The following is a 7,307-nucleotide window of genomic DNA, read 5'->3' on the forward strand; positions in this document are numbered from 1 at the left end:
CTGTCTCTCTCTGATGGACAAGGCGAATATGACTCGTTGGCACCCATCTGATTCCTTTTCCTGCTGAAGAAATACAAGCAAACCCTCTCTCCCAGGCAGTTAACCTATCTAATTTCCTTCTATCTAATTTACCACTTTCTAAATCTCTTCTCATCATCTGACAATTACATTGGAGTTGTTTGCACTGGACACAGCCCTGTTGGTTTAAAAGGCCTGTATTCTCCCCAAGTGTAATCCATTTTTGCAATCTGATTGCTTTTTGGCTGACTGATTGGGTAATCCCTTTCTGCAGAGAGCCCCGTCAGGCCTGATGTAATGCAGAGACCTTCTCCTTGAATCCTGGCTCTGAATCTCCTCCAGCTCTTATCCTTCTCCAGGCAGACTCTCTTTCCAGGCCCACTGTTGCTTTTTATCCTCCCAGAGAATTATCCCAAATGGGATAATGCAAGGGCTTCTGGGAAGAACCACTTCAGCCAATGGGCTTGCTCCTTCCATCAAGTCAACCTGAGTTCTCACCTTGTAATTGTCCAACCTGAATTCTCACCTTGTCACTATCCAGACAACCTGAGTTCTCACTTAGTAATCCTAACAGGGGTGAAGCAAAAGAGAGCTTTATTCTTAGATAGCATATATTTATACCCCCATGAGGATCCTGGGGAAGGGGGAGGTCCTCTAGGAACCTGGCATAATGTGATTGGCCAGAGAAGAAGGAGGGAGGCGTGCTAGGCTTTGAGAGCACTAAGGAGGGAGGCATGGTACCTGAAGTTAGACACTGCCTCTTGGGGCTATGCCCCACCTCCATGTAAGAATCACCTGTGCCTCAGAACCTCTCATCACTCAGATCCTCCCACATGCCTTGAACTGCATTCCTTGCTTCTAGAGGCTTTTTAACCCTTACAATTTCCCAGTGTTCCTTCTCTGGGTATAGCTGATTCTGTCCATTATTGATCAATTGGACGTGGATTAGCTCTTCTCTATGTGGAAGATATCCACTTCCATCAGAATACATCCTCATAGAGTATCATTGTTGAAGTGTATAATGATCTCCTGGTTCTGCACATTTCACTCAGTATCAGTTCCTGTAAGTCTCTCCAAGCATCGCTGTATTCTTCCTGCTGGTCATTTCTTACAGAAAAATAATATTTCATGACCTTCATATACCATAATTTACCCAACCATTCCCCAATGGATGGGCATCCATTCATTTTCCTGTTTCTAACCACTACAAAAAGGGCTGCCACAAACATTTTGTCACTTACAGGTCCCTTTCCCTTCTTTATTATTTTTTTGCCCATAAGCCCAGAAGTAGCACTGCTGGATCAAAGGGTATGCACAGTTTGATAACCTTTTGGGCATAGTTCCAGATTACTCTCCAGAATGGTTGGATTCTTTCACAACTCCAACAACAATGCATCAGTGTCCCAGTTTTCCCCCATCCCCTCCAACATTCATCACTACTTGTTCCTGTCATCTTAGCCAATCTGACAGGTGTGTAGTGGTATCTCAGAGTTGCCTTAATTTGCATTTATCTGATCATTAGTGATTTGGAACACTCTTTCATATGAGTGGAAATAGTTTCAATCTCATCATCTGAAAATTGTCTGTTCATATCCTTTGACCATTTATCAGTTGGAGAATGGCTTGATTTCTTATAAATTAGAGTCATTTCTCTGTATATTTTGGAGATGGAACTTTTGTCAGAACTTTAAGTGTAAAAATATTTTCCCAATTTGTTACTTCCCTTCTAATCTTATTTGCATTAGTTTTGTTTGTACAAAAGCTTTTTAATTTGATGTAATCAAAATTTTCTACTTTTTGATCAACAATGATCTCTAGTTCTCTTTTGGTCATAAATTCCTTCCTCCACAAGCCTAAGAGGTAGACTATCCTATGTTCCTCTAATCTATTTATGAACTCATTCTTTATGCCTCAGTCATGGACCCATTTTGATCTTATCTTAGTATGTGGTGTTTAGTGTGAGTTCATGCCTAGTTTCTGCCATAGTAATTTCCACTGTTCCCAGCAGTTTTTGTCAAATAATGAATTCTTATCCCAAAAGTTGGGATCTTTGGGTTTGTCAAACTCTAGATTGCTATTTTTATTCACTATCTTGTCCTGTGAACCTAACCTATTCCACTGATCAACTAGTCTATTTCTTAGCCAATACCAAATGGTTTTGGTGACTGCTGCTTTATAATACTGTTTTAGATCAGGGAGCTAGGCCGCCTTCATTTGATTTGTTTTTTTCATTACTTCCATTGAAATTCTCTTCCTTTTGTTCTTCCATATGAATTTTGTTATTTTTTTCTAGGTCATTAAAATAGTACTTGGGAGTCTGATTGTTATAGCACTAAATAAATAGATTAGTTTAAGGAGTATTGACATCTTGATTATATTCCCCCGGCCTATCCAAGAGCACTTAATGTCTTTCCAATTATTTAAATCTGACTTTATTTTTGTAATTTTGCTCATATAATTCCTGACTTTGGTAGATATATTCCCAAATATTTTATACTATCGACTGTTATTTTGAATGGAATTTCTCTTTGTATTTCTTGCTGTTGGATTGTGTTGGTAACGTATAAAAATGCTGAGCATTTATGTGCACTTATTTTGTATCCTGCAACTTTGCTAAAGTTATGAGTGATTTCTAATACCTTTTTAGCAGAGTCTTTGGGGTACTCTAAGTATACCATCATATCATCTGCAAAGAGTGATACTTTGATTTCCTCATTACTTACTCTAATTCCTTTGATTTCTTCCTTGGCTCTTATTGCCGAGGCTAGGGTTTCAAGTACAATATTGAATAGTAGTGGTGATAGTGGGCCACCTTGTTTCACTCCTGATCTTACTGGGAAAGGTTCCAGTTTATGGCCATTAGATATGATGTTTACTGATGGTTTTAAATATATGCTTCTGATTATTTTAAGGAATAGTCCATTTATTCCTATACTCTCAATTGGTTTCAGTAGCAATGGATGTTGTATTTTATCAAATGCTTCTTCTGCATCTATTGAGATGATGATGGTTTTTGTTAATTTGGTTATTGATATAATTGATTATGCTAATAGTTTTCCTAATACTGAGACAGCCCTGCATTCCTGGTATAAATCCCACTTGTTCATAGTGTATTATCCTGGGGATGATATTCTGTAATCTTTTAGCTAATATTTTATTTAATATTTTAGCATCAATATTCATTAGGGAGATTGGTCTATAGTTTTCTTCCTCTGTTTTCAGCCTACCTGGTTTAGGTATCAGTACCATGTCTGTGTCATAAAAGGAATTTGGTAGGACTCCTTCAATCCCTATTTTTTCAAATAATTTATATAGCATTGGAGTTAATTGTTCTTTAAATGTTTGGTAGAATTCATATGTAAATCCATCTGGTCCTGGGGATTTTTAATCAGGGAGTTGGTTAATAGCTTGGTCTATTTCTTTTTTTGAAATGGGACTATTTAGACTATTTACTTCTTCCTCTGTTAATCTGGGCAAGCTATATTTTTGATGGTATTCTTCCATTTCATTTAAGTTATCGAATTTATCCTCATAAAGTCGAGCAAAGTAACTCCTAACTATTGTTCTAATTTGCTCTTCCTTAGTGGCGAGTTCTCCCTTTTCATTTTTAAGACTATCAATTTGCTTTTCCTCTTTCCTTTTTTTAATCAGATTTACTAAGTGTTTGTCTATTTTCTTGGTTTTTTCATAGAACCCAACTCTTAGTTTTATTAATTAATTCAATAGTTGTTTTTACTTTCAGTTTCGTTAATCTCTCCTTTTATTTTTAGAATTTTAAGTTTTGTGTTTGTCTGGGGGTTTTTAATTTGTTCCTTTTCTAGCATTTTTAGTTGTAAGCCCAATTCATTGACCTTCTCTTTCTCTATTTTATGCAAGTAGGCCTCTAGAGATATAAAACTTCCCCTTATTGCTGCTTTGGCTGTATCCCACACATTTTGGTATGATGCCTCATTATTGTCATACTCTTGGGTGAAGTTATTAATTCTGTCTATGATTTGCTCTTTCACCCAATTATTCTTTAGTATGAGATTATTTAGTTTCCAATTATTTTTTGGTCTATTTTTCCCTGGCTTTTTATTGAATGTAATTTTCATTGCATTGTGGTCTGAAAAGGATGCATTTACTATTTCTGCCTTACTGCATTTGATTTTGCTTGTGCTTCAGCCTCCAGTCCACTTGTCTTGTTGAACTCTGAATCCAAGCTCTCTCAGTTCCCCAGGAGAGCCACCAGGAGCCTGACTAAAGGTGGAAATGTATCTCTCTCCTTGGTCCTGAGAGCTTGGCTTATATAATCTACACTGAGTATATCATTACATTACTAGGAAACCATTATTTGTTGTAAGGTTGAATCGATCATGTAGAAAGCAGAGAACTATTAAGCACCATGCTAAACTAGATAACCATTGTCTCATCAATTCTACTGACTTAGCACCTTGTAAGAATCCTTGTTTCAAGTTCAGAGTACTGGCCCATAACAATGTATATAGGAAGGAAGAGAAAGAACCTTTATATATGTATAGAGAGAATATATGCATGTATAGAAAAAAATATATATATATGCAGTATATATGTATATATATATGTATCTTTCTATACATATATGTGTTATATATGTATAGAAAGAACATTATATATGTATAGAGAGAGAGCCATAGACATACTCTGTGTTTATATGTATGAGATGTCCTACATTATATACTGATTTGCACAAATATGACTTCTTTATACCTTACATGAGAGAGACTCTGTAGCCGTATATATGTACTCTTACATGAATATGGAAAAAATATATATGCATATGCATATATATGTATATGTATACATATGAGTTTTGTGCATTATATAATTATAGAGTCATATATAGTTATATATATATATACACATATATAAAATCCTATATTTCTGAGATTATAAAAAGAGCTATTCAGTACTCATAAAGAAGAATGATGAGGGAAAATGGAACACTATCCCCTATAAATGTACAGGGGAAATATTTGAGCCCTCATGAATAAGAATATAGAAAGCACAGGAGTTTTGAGGAAGTGCCCTGTCGTGCTCTGCTCCCACTATGTCTGTTCCCAAAATAACAAGAGTCAGGGAACACTATGGCAGTTGGAGTCAGAAGGGCGGGAGAAATGAGCCTGAGAATGCATGTGAGAGAGGGATGCTGACTGCTGCGAAAAGACTGACTGGGATGGCTTACAGAGATAAGTAGAGAGAGGGGTGCAGCTGGGGGTCCCTGGACTCCTGCTTCATCAAGGAAAGAACTGACACTAATGGCCATTGGTGCTCAGTGGGGGAGGGCTCCACTTTGCCCAGACTCACCTCCATTTACCTGGTGGCTCCCTGAAGATCCATATCTAGGAAGGAATATATGAAAGGCAAGAGACGTCAAAGGACCAAATCAATTGCTCCTGAGGCCCAGGATGGGAGACAAGGAAACAAGTCCCAGACCACAGGACTCTAGTCCAAACTCCATATTTGAGAAAGAGTGAAATTGTGTTCAAAAGAAGGGCAGGGACATGGCCAAGATCACGCAGCCAGGAAAGGGCAGACATAGGCCTGGAACCTTGGTCTCTCTTGTCTGCCATATTAAAGCTTCCATCTTGACCTCTCCCTGCTCTGAACACCAGGCTTCATGGGATAGAGGTGTCTGGAAAGTTGCTCACCAGAATCAGGTGCCAAGCTCCCTCATAAAACTGGAGGTTCTATGGAATCTGAATACTGAAATTAATGCCAATCAAAGGAAATTACAAGAAAGATATGTCATAGATAAAAAAAAACCTTCGAACTGATCTATTCCATCTTGTTATTAATGATTAAAAAGAGGATGGACATTGAGGTAAGGACACACACATATTCTCTCTCTCTCTCTCTCTCTCTCTCTCTCTCTCTAATACACACACACACACACGTACATACTTGTAATTACACCATTTCACATAGCATTTCTCCTTTCCATTTAGGTTTTTATTCAGGCTACATGAAGTTTTACTGATTTTATACTATATTCATTTTTGTAACTTTTCCCAAGTTTCTCTAAAATCTTTCTATTTGTCATTTATGATAACCCTGTAATATTCATTTATATTCAGGTACCAGGAAGCAGCCAGGTAGCACGGTGGACAGAGCAATGAGTCTGAAGTCAGAAAGCCCAGAGTTCAAATCCAGTCACTGACATTTACCAGCTCTGTGAGAGTCTAGGCAAGTCCCTTAATTTCTGTCTGCCTCAGGTTCCTTAACTGAAAAATGGGAGTTATAATAACACTGCACAGTGTCATTGTATGTAGTACATGGGACCATAGTGGCAGAGCAGGCAACATTCATTAAACACCCACTATGTGCCAGGACCAAAGTAAAAACTTAATACATGCTTTTCCTCTCTCTTTGAAAATTAGTTCATCCATTTCAGAAATAAACAGAGATCTACTTTTCCCCAGAGTCTTTGTGAACACATAGTATGGCAGTAAATATCCTTATATATACCCCTCAAACTTTAAACTTGTAAAGGTTTACAAACTTAAAAATGCCCTATGATTTTGGGGACAACAAATGGAATCTGTAGCTTATAAGGACATTCCCATTTAAAGTCACTTTCTAGGCTTACTACCAAATTGTTTTACAAAATAAATGGGCTAGAATAAACATCGATTAAGGATCTGCCATTTGCAGCAGAATTATCCTAGGCCCCGGAGAAATGCAACATTTGGAAAAGAACATCCCTGACCTCACAGCAGTTATACTTGGCAGGAAGATAAGTTCAACACAACTTCAATATCCACTATTAGTGAATCAGTACATCAGATAGGTGCATTAGCATTTGCTATATGAACTTAACTGCATTGTTTTTTTTCTTCTTTTGAAAAATCTTTGTCAGAAGTGAGAATCTCTGGTAGGAGAAGTGAGAGAAATATATTTAGAAATAAACGTGATGGGAAAATCAGAGGGATTAATAAAAATATCATGAACACAAATGACTGAAGATATAGATATAGACAAATAGATAGATGGATACAGATAGAGGTAGATAGAGATAGGCAGATAGATAGGAGAGAAAGAGAGATGGGTAGATGAGTATAGACAAAGAGACATATAGATGGATGGATGGAGTGATAGACAAATACATTGACAGATCCAATTTCCAGACAGGCATCATGGATACTTCCTACTGAGGAATCCCAGGTCCATATGTTTCCTTTCCCTTCTTAAGAGGATCCAGATTGAGATAATTCTGGATGTGGCCTGGACCAGGAAGAATATAGTAACAGGACTGTTCCATACTGGCATTG

Source organism: Sminthopsis crassicaudata, chromosome X, assembly GCF_048593235.1.
Source record: "Sminthopsis crassicaudata isolate SCR6 chromosome X, ASM4859323v1, whole genome shotgun sequence".
Lineage (NCBI taxonomy): Eukaryota > Metazoa > Chordata > Mammalia > Dasyuromorphia > Dasyuridae > Sminthopsis > Sminthopsis crassicaudata.